This window comes from Scyliorhinus torazame, chromosome 4 (genome assembly GCF_047496885.1).
Source record: "Scyliorhinus torazame isolate Kashiwa2021f chromosome 4, sScyTor2.1, whole genome shotgun sequence".
Lineage (NCBI taxonomy): Eukaryota > Metazoa > Chordata > Chondrichthyes > Carcharhiniformes > Scyliorhinidae > Scyliorhinus > Scyliorhinus torazame.
In genome coordinates, this window is record NC_092710.1 from 274,185,747 (window position 1) to 274,202,553 (window position 16,807).

Consider the following 16,807-nt stretch of genomic DNA (forward strand, 5'->3'; position numbering starts at 1 on the left):
CCAATTAATAATGATGCTCTTTAGAGTCGCCAGGTATCAAATGATACCACCACAAGGCTTTACCGGACTATCGGCTAAAGGACCACACAAGCAGTTAGTCAGTTCAAGTTCAAAGATGGTTTATTTACACACAAGGATTACTTCGACATGCAACACAAAACACTACAAGTTAAACTACACCTAACAACTACAATAACCTATACTTAACTTCAGGGCAACCGGCTCTATGCAGCTGGACAAGGCCTTTGTCTGGATCTTGCGCGGCGGGGTGGAAGAAGTGACTCTGTTTCTGCTGGGCTCATCCGTCTGGTAGCGATCGTTGGTCTTGAACTTGTCTGTCTGCTCGTTATGCTGCACTTGGGTTGGCATAGGCCGGGGCCAAGAGAGACCGAGCACATGGCTGTGTCTCTTCTTATCCCTCTGGGATTTCGCGCTCTTTGGGGCGTTCCTTAACTTGGACCCAATAATTCGACAGGCTTCGATCACTGCCTTCGATTTTGGCCAATAAAGGGGCGGGTGCCTATTTGGCTGGGTGTGTCCTTAGCGGTCATTGACCTTGGCTGTTTGGGCTCCCTGAGTAAAGGGAGTAGCGCCGATCAGTCTGTGGCTGTATCGGTTTCTTGAGTGCAGTCCTATTGTTCTGGGGAAATGGGCCATTAGAATGCAAACGAGCGGGTTTTTCGATTGCGTCTAGCTATCTGGGTTGTAAATACACACACATGCTCTGAGTCTGTCTAAGTCCTGGGTTTGCCATAATTCCCATGGTCCTTTGCAGGTGGCCACCTGAGATGGCTACACTGAACACATCAGGCATGCCTGCATCTTGATGGGACTTACCATTGCTGTCAGAATGTCCTGGGTTGACATCCCAGGATTCTGTCATTCTCCCTGTGTGTTATCAGCACCTTTAAGGTGCGGCTGGCTCCACATCTTATCAACCTCTATGTCCGGTGACACTGTGGTCCTTAAGGGTTCATGTCACAAAGGATGCCATAGGATCAGGTGAAGTTAACGTTTCCTCACTGCATCGCCATGATGTGACCCTGTTCATTGAGCACAAGGGAGCTGCCATCAGCCAGACAAGAGTCAGATATTCACAAAAGCTCTACGAGGATCTACGCCCTATCGCCATTGCATCATCATCCTTCTGGAATTGACGGACTATGGGCATCCACTATGGCTTCATGAAAGGAGCCCTTTCACAGAGGATATGTGTGCTGCCATCAGTCAGACGCAAGTTAAACGGTCACAGATTCAACGTGAGGATACATTGAGTGCCCTCACTGCATGCCGTCATCATCCTGCATGAATCTATTTGGTATGAACGTGCCCCAAGTGCACCTGCCTCATCTGGACACTGCAAAGGCTTCATGGCTGTCATCCTCACCTTTACGGACCTCCTCATCCTCATCCACATTAACGTCCTCCTCATCAGAGGAGGCTTGCAGCTCCTCTATCTGCTCCTCAGACAGCCCCCATCCCACCCACGTTGCAGCATCAGGTTTTGTAGGGCGCAGCAAGAAACTCTGATGTGTGACACCCTTTGTGGACTGCATTGCCAGGCTCCACCAGACTGATCCAGGAATTTCAGCATCTCAGTGGTCTGCTCCAACAATGTGCGGGTTGAAGCTGAAGCCTCGTTGTATTTTTTATCTGCCTGAGGCCTTTACATGGGGGTCATCAGCCAAATCATCAGTGGGTAGCCCTTGACCCTGATGAGCCAACACCACAGCTTTTGTGGATCCTGGGAGACATTAGGGATCTGAGAGCAGCTAAGAATGTTGGAGTCGTGGACAGTCCCTAGGATTCAGGATGAATTTGCTAATGTCACAGACCAGCTGAACAGTCATTGAGTGGAAGCTCTTCTGGGTAATGTAGTTGCCACGGAGATCTGAGTGCCATGTGAGTGCAGTTGCTGGTATCTTACACCTGTGGAAATCCAGAAATCTGAAACAAATCTCAGTGCTCTTGCTTCCCAGTTTGCCTAATCCCAATCAAAGTGCACAAAGTTTGCAAAGATTGTGACCGTGACCTCCTGGATGCACCCGTGAGTGGAGGCTTGCAAGATTCCACACAGGTCACCTGTGGAGCCCTGGAAAGAGCCACTGACATAAACATTGAGCAGCGCAGTCACTTTCACAGACACTATAAGTGGATACCCCCCCCAAGTCCCCGTGGCGCCAAATTCCAGCCAGTTGTATATGTGACCAACCATTTCCCTGGACCTGCGCAGTCTTCAGAGACACCAGTTTTCGGTCGCCCGCAGGAATGACAAGTGCCATGTGTAGACCCTGAATCTAGTAATACGCTCACGAGTGACGGCTCTCTGGGGTTTATCCTCTGCTTGGGGAAGAGATATGGATGAACATAACAATGCATGGACATAATGAAGAAAATTCAGGTTAACATAAAATCATGTTGCTGTTGTCGTCTAAAAGGGTGACGAACGCTAAGGAAATTGTCTGGACTAATGGCTCAGCCTTGCCGACAACAATCAGCTTGGTTGACCAATGGCCATAGACATTGCCAGAGGACTTCCGGTGGCGACCATGAGGTGAAGGTCGCACATAAGGTGGCTCCTGCTTGGGGATCCCATTTTTGGCTCCTTTTTGCCCTTGCAATTTGAAGTGGGGTACCTGGCTCGCCTTCAGGTCACATTCAGAGATAGGGATCCCTGTTTCTATCACTATGGGGAGCTGGTGGCATAGTGGTATTGTCACTGGGCTAGTAATCCAGAGACCCAAAGTACTGCTCAGGGCTCCCAGGTCCATATCCTGCCACTGCACATGGTGAAATTTGAATTAAATAAAAATCTGGAATTAAAAGTCCAGTGATGACCATAGAACCATTGTCAATTGTCGTAAAAAAAAACATCTCGTTCACTAATATCCTTGAGGGAAGGAAATCTGCTGTCCTTACCTGGTCTGGCCTTTCTGTGACCCACAGCAATGTTCTTGACTCTTAACTGCCCCTCAAGAGCAATTAGGGATGGGCAATAAATGCTGGCACAGCCTGCAACTCCCACGTTCCATGACGAATAAAGAAAAAAAAACTGGAGGAGACGAATGACTTTGTAAAGAATCATGGACTGGGGAGGATTGAATGAATGGTGGTTTTTTCAAATTTTATTTTTGTTTTTTGTTATTTCTCTCTTTTTTCTGGGCTATTAGTGTTGGGTTTATTATTGTATTTTTGTAAATTGTTGGTCATGTTGGGGGGAGAGAGTTTGTTCGGTGAGGTAACAAGCCTAGGGGAGTTGGGTTTTCTTTGTTTGGGGTGGGAAGGGGGTGGGAGCTGTTGGGAGCTGGGTGGGGTGTTAGTTCCCGTACCGGCCTCCTCGAACAGGCGCCGAAATGTGACGACTAGGGACTTTTCACAGTAACTCATTGAAACCTACTTGTGACAATAAGCGATTATTATTATTAGTTTGGTGCTCAGGGGTTGGGCCAGGGAGGGGGGAGGGGAGAAGCCAGGGGGGTAGATTGCTGATGATGAAAGTTTCTTTGTTGATGTAGTGGTTTGAGTGGGGTGGCGACGTCCATCTTGGGGGGCTTGGAGCCAGTGCGAGGTGGGGCTCTGATGGACTTCCTTGCGGGTAGGACATAGCTGATCATCGTAGAGGGGTGGCCTAGAGGCCCCCAATCAGGTTGGTTACATGGAACAGGGAGGGGTTAAATGGGCCAGTTAAGAGATCCAAGGTATTTGCCTATCTGAAGAGTGTTGTACCTGTAAAACCTCAGATACTTTCGACCAGTTTACTTATTCAAAGGTTTTACCCAGGTGCCCTTATTTACAAGATGAACAAAGGACAAAACAGGTTCAAAGTCTAATGCAATTTTATTCACAATTCTCTCACTCAGGAAAATATGACTCCGACTCACAGCTGAGCTTTGGGTTTTATTCACACTTAGCAAAGGAGGCTGGCAGGCTTCGATTACTGAATGTTGATGTCTTCTCTGGGTTTAAAACCCACGGTCCTTTCTTGTGATAGTTGTGACTGGGGGACTCCAGGTTATCTCTGCTCTGATGTCCTTTCTTTATACTCCTATGCTAGCATTGAGTCATAGGTGTACACCTTCAACGGATATTCATTACTATTTTCATTTAACTGCGATTTAATCAATGAGATCTCAAGAGCATGGTAGTTTTAAGAGAAGTCAAGGGCAGCAGGGTAGCAGAGTGGTTAGCACAGTTGCTTCGCAGCTCCAGGGTCCCAGGTTCGATTTCCGGCTTGGCTCACTGTCTGTGCGGAGTCTGCACGTTCTCCCGTGTCTGCGTGGGTTTCCTCCGGGTGCTCCGGTTTCCTCCCACAGGCCAAAGATGTGCAGCTTAGGTGGATTGGCTATGCCAAAAATTACCCTTAGTGTCCAAAACAAAAGATTAGGTGGGGTTACTGTGTTACAGCTGTTTAGCTCAGTGGGATAGACAGCTGGTTTGTGATGCAGAACAAGGCCAGCAGCGCGGGTTCAATTCCTGTACCAGCTTACCTGAACAGGCGCCGGAATGTGGCAACTAGGGGCTTTTCACAGTAACTTCATACTTATGAGAATAAAAGGTTATTATTATTAGAGGGATAGAGTGGAAGCATGGGGTTAAATAGGGTGCTCTTTCCAAGGGCCGGTGCAGACCCGATGGGCTGAATGGTCTCCTTCTGCACTGTAAATTCTATGGAAAAAATGTCAAATCATCAGACATTGCAATTGGTGTGGAAATTAAGTTTAACATTTCACAAACATTTTAATTCAAAGGGCAACAATGAAGTTTGAATGAGTTAACCCTTTCCACAAAAGGAAAACCTTTTCTGTCCCCATTGTCACTGTGTTGTGACAGAGCAATCTTTGAATTCTTGAAGCAGCGAGATATATTGGCTATGACTTGTGATTCATCTGTATTTAAAACAAAAGTACAAAGATACACTCGGCCTGGAGGCCAAATGAGTTAATTTGGTTTGGATCTATCTGTCAATTTAAAAGAAAATTAAAATCCTTCACCTTCGCTACATGAAAATTACCGATCGAAAATTTGATGTGTCATGAGTTTACACATCAAATAAGAGAAAATAATGAAATCTCTACCAATTTGGGGGAAAAAAACAGAACAAAGTTTACAAATGTAGGTACATCAAGACTGTCTGTAACAAAGGCACAGTGGCACAGTGGTTAGCACTGCTGCCTCACAGCTCCAGCGTCCCGGGTTCAATTCCAGCCTCGGATGACTGTGTGGAGTTTGCACTTTCTCGCCGTGTCTGTGTGGGTTTCCTCCGGGTGCTCCGGTTTTCTCCTACAGTCCAAAGATGTGCAGGTTAGGTGGATTGGTATCCAAAAGGTTAGGCGGGGTTACGGGGATAGGGTGGAAGAGTGGGCTTGGGTAGGGTGCTCTTTCCAAGGGATGGTGCAGCCTCAATGGGCTGAATTGCCTCCTTCTGCACTGTTGATTCTATGAAATGAGCACATTGGGTCATGAAACAAAAACGACTAGTCTTACATTACCATTTAGATTCCTTTATTTTTATTTCCACCTTGAGCTCAGAGCACCCAAGATTATGTCAAACACAAACTAATCATTTCCAAATCCCAATTTATATACCTAGATTCTTTTTTCATTTACTTCCTCAGAATTGTATTCTCAGTAACTTCCACGATGTTGATCATTATTACTGTTTTTTAAAAGAAATTTCAAATGCTTACCCCGTTTTAAATTACACTTTAAATCCAATTTGTAACTCCCAATTGATTTAAAACTCAGTTTTGCAAAATACAACATTTGAAAAAAATTTGAAATTTGAATCTTTCTACTATAATTCTGTATCTGAGGAGATCATGTGGATTATCAAACTCACCACCAGACAAAACCCAGGCCTTTTCTTTTCATGAACTTTTAAAGTAGCTTAAAGTAACACAGTACTTTAAACTAACTTTAAATAATATGGAATATAATGGTACATAGTTATGTGGATGACCAAAAGATCTCTTGCCGGCTCTTATGGGATAACTTGGCACTAAGCTATGTTGAGCTGATATATGGAGGTTTTGATGATTCTCTGCTTGATGGAAACATTATGATTATCGTCCTTGGTGCAGTGAGACATTAAGTGGTGCTTCCCAAGTAGAGCTTTGAAATGAAAGATGTTACAGTAACAACAAGGTTTCTTCTTCCAGCAGTAATTATACTGATCAGAGTGTCTGGTGTTGCATTTTGCTCAAAACCTAATCCCACTTCTCTGCTCTCTCTGGAGATCAGTGCATCCTGCCCTGCTTCAAGTGTTTATCCACTTTTCCTTTTGAAAGTGCAATGGTCTTTGCAACACCCACCACTATCAAAAATCATCCCTCGTTTCATTAAATATTGGCAGAAATAAAGCTCTCCCAGCCTCTCATCTCATTCTCTTAAGTGACAATTTTTAATTGATGGCGCTTTGTCACTGGCTTGTTAAACGGAGAAAATAATTTGCCTGCATTGAGCTCACCAAAAACCTTTTAAGGTTTTTTTACTTTAAAAATCGTCATTACATTTCTTCTCTGCCCTCTCTGCTCCAATGAATATGATCGCTGTATCTCAAGCCTTTCTTGACATCTGTAGTTTCTTATCCCTGGTCGCAGGCTGTGCAGAATATATTAAAGGGGCTGTGCACTTTCCCAGGCACATTAAAAAAAAAATTAGAGGGTACATAAACCAAAACATTCCCACAGGGACTACTGATTCAGAAATCATGGGTCTGATTTCTGCATCCATAAATGGACAGAAATCAGGCACTGCTTGTTGTAACATGCCTTTAAGGGATATCAGCATGACATTACGTGAACACTGCCCGGGGTCCTCCTCTCAGTGCTCTGCGCAAACTCCCTCTTGGCCAGGGTTTTCACACTCCTGTGCGATTCGCCACGAGCCGGTCATATGGCCCATGAAGCCCAGTTTCTTAAAGGGGCCATGCTATTACATCCTTCCCCCCCCATTAAGTCCCTTAACACACTACCTAAAACTCTGTACAAAAGTTATAATGGTTAGCGGGGACAACCAAGGAAATAAGAGTTCATCAAAACATCAACCAGTGTGGAGACCTCTGGGTCCTCCTGGATCTCCATAGCACAGCCAGAGGCTCGGCACCCTTTTGGACGATCTGCAGGCACTGACAGTGTTTAGGAAATTTAGAACTTGAATGATCTCCTGGTATATCAGTGGTGGTAGAATGCTCTTAGGTAGGGGAAAGGGACTTAAGGTGCATTTGCAATTTGCATTCCAGGTCGGTGCTGAAAAGTATAGCTGTAAGCCACCAACAGCAGGGTCCAATGCTGCACCCTCGCCGAATGTATGGGATGTATGGATTTATCTTCCCTTACAAGCCCAATAATGGCTTGTGGTCAGTCACTATGTTGAACCGTCAACGGTACGCATACTGGTGGAATTTCTTCACACCGAATATTATGGCTAAGTCCTCCTTCTCAATCTGGGCATAGTTTTGCTCTGCTTCGGAAAGGATCCTTGAGGCAAAGATGACAGGGCGTTCCGAAGTATCTTTCATTTTGTGGGGCAAAAGACCCCTATAAGGTGACACATCACATGTCAGCACGATTGGTTTTCCCAGAACACAACTCAGAGGCTCTCTCCATTGCCACTGCTGATTCCTCCTTAATAGCTGGTTTAATGGTGCCAATGAGTGGCTCGATTCAAAATAAACCTTCCATAGTAATTGACCATACCAAGGAATGACTTCAGCTTGCTGATACATTTGAGTTCAGGAATGTCTCATATGCCCTTTTCTTCCATTCCATCAATGAGCAATCCTACATTTCTCCTGTTTTAGGTGAACCCCTGTCTCACAAAATCTGTTTAATGCTTCCTCTGTGCTGGCCACATGTACTTCTGGTGTAGTGCCGGTGACGAGCAAAAGGTACACCATCACCGTAGGAATTCCCTGGAGGAGATTTTCATCAAGCCGCTGGAAGATGGCCCAGGCTGAAGTGATGCTGAATGGTAGTCTGGTATACTGGATGAGAATGTAATGGGCATTAAATGTAGCAAATGTCTGAGACTCTTCATTCAACTCTAGTTGCAGGTCGCGTGACTGAGGTCTAATTTTGAATACGTGAGGCCCCCGCCAGCTTGCCGTAGAGATGTTCAATACAGCAAATCGGTTGCTAATTGACCTGGGCAGCTTGATTTATTGTAAGTTTATAGCCTTCACAAATCCTTATCGATCGATCAAGTTTAGGGACAAGGATTATTGGTGCCACCCTCTCTGAAAACTGAACCGACTTGATTATCCCAGCCCTTCCAATCTCCTTAGCTCTGCTTCGACCTTCTGATGCAGTGTGTATGGCACTGGCCTGGCTCCGAAGAATTGGGTGTTGAATACAGATCGACACGGATTGGCTTTTACACCCTTAATCTGGCCCAATTCCTTGTGGAAAACATCTTTATACCTCCTTAAGACACAATGGAGGACGCCATTAAATATTTTGAAGATTTTCAGACAGTTGAGCCTAATCTTCTGTGACCAGACTCTTACCAACAGACTGGATCTGTGTCCTTGCATGACAGCCAAAGACAGTTTGGTCCCCTGCCCTCTGTAGGCCACTGAGGTTTTGGCTGTTCCGAGAATCTTCAAGATCTCCCTCAGTACCTGTTAAAAACTTGGCTGTAGTACCTCTCAAGCTTGTTCCTACACAAAAATATTGGAAGGTCTGCTCACTTACTACATTCACTGAAGCTCCAGTGTTGACTTCCATTTTAAGGGGTCTCCCATTTATCCTTAAGATAATTTAGATTGGAGCCCTCTTAGTCAATTGAACTGCATTCAACCTATGCATTGCATGCTCTTCTTCAGAGCTCTTCTCTGCTTTGTTCAGTGGCGCTGTGGACTGCTGCTGTTGTTTTTTTACATTGACCTGCTTTGCTTCGCGCGGCAACATGTTTAAATGTGCCCCTTCCGCTTGCATTGGAAACACATGAACTCCAGAACCTGGCAGGTCTCTGGAGGATGGTCCACCCCCCCCCCCCGCCCCACCCCCTCACCCTCTAAACAATAATAACAACCCACCTTGGATTTGTTTTGACATCCCGATTGTATCCCGCACCTTGGGTTCCGGTCTTGTCGATCGCTTCTTCCAACGTAATTGTCTCCGCCAGAAGCTTCTGCTGAATATTAAGGTCATGGATCCTATAAACCAGCCGATTGTGCAACATGTCACTGAGCACGGTCCCAAACTCAGTGCTCAGCAAGTTGATGAAGCCTGGCTACAAATGCCGAAACAAAATCTTCATGGTCCCTCACTGCAGAGTTAAACTTATAACATTGGAGGATAATTGAGAGCCTTGGGTTGTCATGTTCTTTAACCAATTTCACTATCTGCTCAGAGATCTTTGGGTCAGGTACCACCGGGGATGTGAGCTTCCAAATCAAATGGAACATTTGGGGTCCGCAAACGTCAGAAGTATCACCTTCTGCCTGTCCTCATCTGTGGTCTCGCTCACAGTAAAAAAGAAACGGAGTTGTTCGATGTACTGATTCCATGACTCAGCCTCTTGGCCAAAGGGTCTAGTTTCTCAATGATAGCCATTTCCACTCACAGTTTAAATGATTTTGATTCTTGCTGGAGTTTCTCTACTTTCTGAATTACTCCTTCCTTCCCCCCTCAATTCACAATGACTATTGGTTGCGGTCAGAAATGTTTTCTCCGTCGCCAATGTGGTGGATCGAGACATAAACTGGAGGCTTCCAGTAATAAACATAGAGGCATTGATGAAAGATAAAGGCTGATGGATAACAGGCACAGAAATTTCGACAACAGGTCTTTACACTTCAGCTCCTAAGGCCCCTCACAAACTCCCCATGGGCTAGGGTTCGCACGCTTCTGCATGAGTGGCCCCAAGCCGGTCACGTGGTCCGTGGAGCCCACTCCCTTAAAGGGGCCATGCTACTACCACACTATATCTATATCAAGGTCCTGGTCTCAATATATGAGCCCACAACATACGAACAGATGAATAAAGAGTAGAAGTCAGTCATTCAGCACTTCGAGCATGGTCCACCATTTAATGAGGTCATGGCTAATCTGATAACAATCTAAAATTGTATTCTGTCTACCCCCGACACAACATGGTTATCCAATCCCTTCTGAGTGATGCTTTGTATGGTAAATAAGTCCAAGTTATTGTACCATTATACCAACACAAAATTAGGATCAGCAGTGGTAAGGCAGGTGCCAGCAGGACTAAGTACAGGTACGACACGGTGAACAGCTTTAACTCATGAGAAGACCCTCAATACTTTGGTCAGATGGCAATGAAATCATACAGGTGGAGAGTGCTGAAAAGGAAGCGTTTGGAGACATAATTCAAAGCTCATGTTCAACCAAGGAGCTGAATCAGACAGGCAAGCATAATAGTACACCTACCAATTGGAAATGAAGGTCTGCAGAGGCTAAAAACGTCAAGATTAACAGGAGATGAACTAAAGGATCCCCAAATGATATGGATTACATTGGAAGGCTGCTTCAGAATCAGGTTAAACATCCATATTCATCAACTAGAGTTCATGTCATTTCGACAACAACCTACAGAATCCGTAGACCACTTTGTCAGCAGGTGCAGAGAAAAGGGTACATACTGTGATATTTCCAAAAGCAGAGCTAGGCAGAATTTTTGAGTTGGTGATCGCATTCACTCCCATGGAAGCATTCAGATAGATCTGACAGACAAGCCCTAAAAGGTATAGCATTGAAGAGCTACTCAAGGATGGGCAGGTGATTGTTGCAGGTCAACACAGCTTACAGCTACTAAGTACAACCCCGATGGTTGATGCACTCAGTAGAACACCCAAACCTACAAGGCAAATGGAAGGTGTGAACCTCTGCAAGCACCAAGGAAATGCCCAGCTTTCTACTAATTCTGCTAAGCATGTGGCAGAAAGGGCACTGGCAGTACACTAGAGCAAAGGCAGCCACAAAGTGCCGTACACTGATCCAAACAGACCTTACAGATGTTAAGTAATGGGTTAGGAGACATTCCAATTAGGTGTCTCATTTATGTTAAGTATCCAATAATTGACACTGATATGTAAAGGGGCTTCATGTGGCCTTTGTGTCAGGTGATGTGATGTTAGAGTTTTGTGCAGAGTCTGTTAAAGTGAAATAAAGGTGTTATGTGAAAAGGAGCAGAATCTTTGACTCTTTGTACAACAGCAGCTAAATGTCTAACAACAGAATGAGTACCTTCAAGCAATAAGAACAACCATCCGGTATCATTTCAGACATGTTGTGTTCTGCTGCTTCGGATAACACAGGTTGCTACTTGATGCAGTCTTAACTAAAGGATGTTCCAGACTCTGAAATGAGTTCAACGTGTTTATTGAACTATTAACACAGTTCTCAAATGAGTTCGACTCTCTGCTAATCTAACTGTAGTAACTCAGTCTAACTGTACCAGCTTGCTCTAAGCCATGTGCTGGGGTGTGATGCTGCTGATCAACCCTGTCTCACTCTCTAGATGTCTGTATGTGGAAAGAGGCAGGGTGTGAGTGCCTCATCCCTTTTGTAGTGTTTCTGTCATGCCCCCTTGTGGTGATGCCGCCTCTGAGTGTCCTGACTGCCCATTGTTTGTGTCCTATTCTGAGTGTTCCACTCATGTTTGCATATCATGACATCTCCCCCCTTTTTTTGTAGCTGTATATGCATGTGAATGTGTCTGTCTTATGTGACTAACTGAGGAATACAGAACAGAACAAACAAAACAAATGCTCATAAGTCCAGTCTTTGAGGCTTGCATCTGATCCTCATTGACCGCCGGAGAGGTGGTGGAGGGATGACGGTGTCTTGACAGGCGTGTGGGAGGCACGACTGGTGGCCTCGTGGTCCGAGGTGTCTGGAGGTGGCAATTCGACATGTAGAAATGGAGGGGAAAGTGGTTGTTTGCAAGCAACTTTGCGCAGTGCCCTTCGATTCCTTTGCACAATGGAGCCATCAGCCACACGTATGACATAGGATCTGGGCGCGGCCTGTCGAACAACGACAGCCGGAGCAGACCACTCACCGTCTGGTATCTTGATCCTGACCGTATCTGCCGGGGATAGCACGTCCAGATCGGTGGCATGTGCATCATAACCCTGCTTCTGGCTGTTGCGAAGCTGCTGTATCTTCTGCAGCACCGGGAGGTGATCAAGGTTGGGCAGGTGTATGGCAGGAAGCGTCGTCCGCATGTCCCTGTTCATCAGCAGTTGAGCTGGCGACATGCCAGTGGACAAGGGAGTCGCCCGGTACGAAAGTAGTGCAAGGTGTATGTCGGAAGCGGAGTCCGAGGCCTTGCGAATGGGTTGCTTAACGATGTCCATCCCTTTTTCAACTTTGCCATTGGACTGCGGATAGTGCGGACTGGAGGTGACATGCCTGAAATTGTAGCTCTTGGCAAACGTGGAGCATTCTCGACTGTGGAAGCACGGGCCATTGTCGCTCATGACGGTATTCGGGATGCCATGCCGTGAGAATGTCTCTTTACACGCTTTGATGACGGTCCGTGAGGTGAGGTCTGGCAGCTTCAGCACCTCAGGATAGTTCGAAAGTAATCGATGATTAAGATATAGTCACGACCATTCGCGTGGAATAGGTCAATGCCAACCTTGGACCATGGAGAGGTCTCTAGGTCATGTGGTTGGAGCGTCTCCTTGCTCTGCGCTGGTTGGAACCTCTGACAGGTTTTGCAGTTCAGGACCATGTCCGTGATGTCCTGGTTGATGCCCGGCCAGTAGACATCCTGCCGGGCCTTGCATCTGCACTTTTCTACACCCAGGTGCCCCTCATGAATCTGCCACAGCACCATTCTCTGGAGACATAGCGGGATGACTATCCTGTCCAGCTTGAGCAGGATGCCGTCGATCAGCGTCAGGTCATCCTTGACGTTGTAGAATTGTGGGCATTGCCCTTTCTGCCAGCCATTGCTGAGGTTGTGGATGACTCGCTGCAACAGGGGGTTGGCCGCCTCTTCTCGGATGAGAACAATCTTCTCATCTGTTGCCGGGAGAGTGCTTGCACACAGTTGTACCTGCAATTCAATGTGCTGGATGATCTCCAGTGGTTCACTGGGTGAGTTGACGGAGCGGGACAATGCATCGGCGATGATGAGCTCCTTGCCAGGTGTGTACACCAAATTGAAATCATACCTCTGGAGTTTGAGCAGAATTATCTGCAAACAAGGCGTCATGTCGTTCAGGTCATTTTGGATGATGTGGACCAGAGGCCTATGATCCGTCTCAACAGTAAATGTTGGCAGGCCGTAGACATAATCATGAAATTTGAGGATGCAGGTGAGAAGACCTGAACACTCCTTCTCAATCTGTGCATATCTGGTCTCAGTGGGTGTCATTGCCCGTGACGCGTATGCTACTGGTACCCAGGATGACGAGTCGTCTCTTTGAAGCAACACCGCCCCAATGCCATCCTGACTCGCATCTATGGATATCTTGGTCTCTTGGTCTGGATCAAAGAATGCAAGGACGGGTGCAGTGGGGAGCTTGGCTTTCGGCTCCAGCCACTCTGTTCGGTGCTCCGCCTTCCACTCGAAGGCGGTTGATTTTTTCACCAGGTTGCAGAGGGCCATGGTGTGTGTGGCCAAATTCGGGATGAACTTGCCAAGGAAATTGACCATTCCCAGAAAGCACAGTACTGCCTTCATGTCCTCGGGGACTTTCATTGCCTCGATGGCTTTAATTTTGTCTGTGTCCGGGCGCGCACCGTGTTGCAAAATCTGATCGCCCAGGAACTTCAGCGTGGTGTCCCGAAACAGCACTTGGACCTGTTGAGCTTGAAGCCATGTTCATGTATGCGTCGGAGTACTTTCTTGAGTAGCGACACATGTCCCTCTGGGGTTGTGGACCAGATTATGATATCGTCAACGTCGACACAAACCCCTTCTATTCCCTCCATCATCTGTTCCATGATGCGATGGAAAATCTCTGATGCCGAGATGATGCCAAATGGCATTCGGTTGTAGCAGAATCTGCCAAAAGGCGTGTTGAAGGTGCAGAGCCTTCTGCTGGATTCTTCAAGTTGGATTTGCCAAAATCCTTGGGATGCGTCCAATTTTGTGAAGAAGCGCGCGTGTGCCATCTCACTCGTGATTTCTTCCCTCTTCGGGATGAAGTAATGTTCCTGCATAATGTTTTTGTCTAGATCCTTGGGGTCAATACAGATGCGTAGGTCCCCCGAAGGCTTCTTTATGCACACCATCGAGCTGACCCAGTCGGTTGGTTCAGTGAACTGGATGGGGCAGTAGTTGTCACTGCATGCTATTCATCCTCGGAATCCAAGGCCAGGATTAATTGGACTTGCGATGTGTCTGGTGTGGCGTATTCGCACTTCGTAATAATGCCCACTCGGTAAGTGTTGTCCAGGTATTCATCATCTGGATCCATCGCACTGCCTGCATCAGAGTCATGCATTCGGTGTTGCATACTTCTGATGCGCTGCAGTCGGAATTGGGAGCGCTGGCTCCTGACTGGTGATGCAGATCTGCACAGGGCTGCATAGTGGTTTGATTTCCCACAGTTTAAACAGCGTTTGCCTCTTGCAGGGCAGTTTTTTAAAAAACGGGTGGTGCCGCAGTTCGCACACGTCATGACGTCGGTGTCATGACGCTCAGTGGGTCATTGCAGTTCTCGGACGTCTGCCCCTGCGCAATGTGGTTTTCGGCCGCTTCGTGTTCCCGATCGCATTACACATGCCTTGGGTCCCGGGAAGAGCGCTGCAAAATGCCGCTTTCGTCAATGTGGAGGCGCTGCACCCGGGAGATGGCCTGAACACTCTGCACCTCGTGGGAGGCTTATTTTTTACTTTCTGCCGTTTTGTACTGTGAATAGCGATTTTTAGAGTGCTTATGCACAGTACACATTTCAATCGCGACTGGCAGGGTCATGTGCTTGATTTTCAACAATTGCTCTCGCAGAGGATCAGAGTGGACTCCAAAAACGATTTGGTCTCTGATCATGGAGTCAGTGATATCACCGAAGTTGCAGGATTGCGCTAGCAGTCTAAGGTTAGTTGGATAGGAGTTGAAGGATTTGTCTTTACCTTGCATCCTCTGCTTGAAGATGTAGCGATCGAAGATTTCATTGGTGTCCACCTCGCAGTGGCTGTCGAATTTGTCCAGGAATGGTTTGGTACTTTGTTTTGTCCTGCCCTTCGGAAAAGTGAAAGGAGTTGAAGATCTCTATCGCATGGTCACCTGCAGTGGTGAGTAGAAGAGCTATCTTCCACGCATCGGTCGCACCATGGAGGTCGGATGCTTCCACGTATGGTTGAAATTTCTGCTTGAATGATCGCCAGTTGGCACTAAGATTGCCGTTGGTCCTGAGCTGATGAGGAGCCTGAATCTTGTCCATTGTGCCTGTATTCAGTAGCTGGTTGTCACGGATCTTGCTGAGTTGAACTAAATAGATTGAACAGTCACTCCTGGTATCATATTGTGTTATGCTGCTTCGGATAACACAGGCTGCTACTTGATGCAGTCTTAACTAAAGGATGTTCCAGACTCTGAAATGAGTTCAACGTGTTTATTGAACTATTAACACAGTTCTCAAATGAGTTTGACTCTCTGCTAATCTAACTGTAGTAACTCAGCCTAACTGTACCAGCTTGCTCTAAGCCATGTGCTGGGGTGTGATGCTGCTGATCAACCCTGTTTAACTCTCTAGATGTCTGACTGTGGAAAGAGGCAGGGCGTGAGTGCCTCATCCCTTTTATAGTGTTTGTGTCATACCCCCTTCTGGTGATGCCACCTCTGAGTGTCCTGACTGCCCATGGTTGTGTCCTATTCTGAGTGTTCATTGGGTGCATGTTTGCATATCATGACAAGACACAATTGACAATGATGCACACGACATGACGAAGAGCAGTTAGCATTTTTCATACCGTCAGCCACATGAAAATCATAGGCACCATCAAACAGTCTGAAGTGTTTTGCCAAGATTTAAATGATCTGTGTGGCAGCACAGTAGCACAGTGGCTAGCACAGTTGCTTCACAGCTCCAGGGTCACAGGTTCGATTCCCGGCTTGGGTCACTGTCTGTGCGCAGTCTGCACGTTCTCCCCGTGTCTGCGTGGGTTTCCTCCGGGTGCTCCGGTTTCCTTCCGCAGCCCAAAGATGTGCCGGTTAGGTGGATTGGCCATGCTAAATTTCCCTTAGTGTCCAAAAAGGTTAGGTGGGGTTACTGGTTATGAAGATAGGGTGGAGATGTGGGCTTGGGTGGGGTGCTCTTTCCAAGAGCCGATGCAGACCCGATGGGCCGAACGACTTCCTTCTGCACTGTAAATTCTATGATAATCTATGAAAGAAGATGGTGATTAACTGTCTTCTTAAATTGCCACAGTCTCTGTGGTGTCAGTACACCCAAAGTGCTGTGAGGGAGGGAATTCCAGGATTTCCAGCAGCAATGAAGGAACTGTGATATATTTCCAAGTCAGTATGGTGAGTGACTTGGAGGGGAAATTTCAGGTTGTTGTGTTCCCAGGTATCTGCTGCTCTTGACCTTCTGGATAATAGTGGGCCTCGGTTTGGAGGATGCTGGCCAAGGGGATTTGTGTCCCAGTTTCAGGACAGTAAAGTCTAAATGGTTGCTCACAATCAAAACCCCCAAATTGAATCCTTACTCTTAAGTAGTGCAGAGAATGAATCAGTGTGTCACGTTTGTCCATTCGCCGGCAAATGGAACATTATTGCACAATTCCTCCATCACTGATTCTGGGCATGATAATATCGCCAGGGTTACTTTGTTCTCTGCAGTGTTGCCGTTAAGTGTTTTGGCGAATGAGCTCCTAAATAA

General features: G+C 46.6%; 1 long non-coding RNA gene across 1 annotated transcript in view; it reads right to left on the reverse strand.

Annotated features, from left to right (window-relative positions):
* Positions 1–3,855: 3,855 nt before the first annotated feature.
* Positions 3,856–16,807, reverse strand: part of LOC140411732 (uncharacterized) — a 105,321-nt gene continuing 92,369 nt past the window's right edge. Inside the window, exon 4 of the long non-coding RNA XR_011940973.1 lies at positions 3,856–4,665. This is a non-coding gene — a long non-coding RNA (uncharacterized lncRNA). The remainder of the gene's footprint in view (positions 4,666–16,807) is intronic.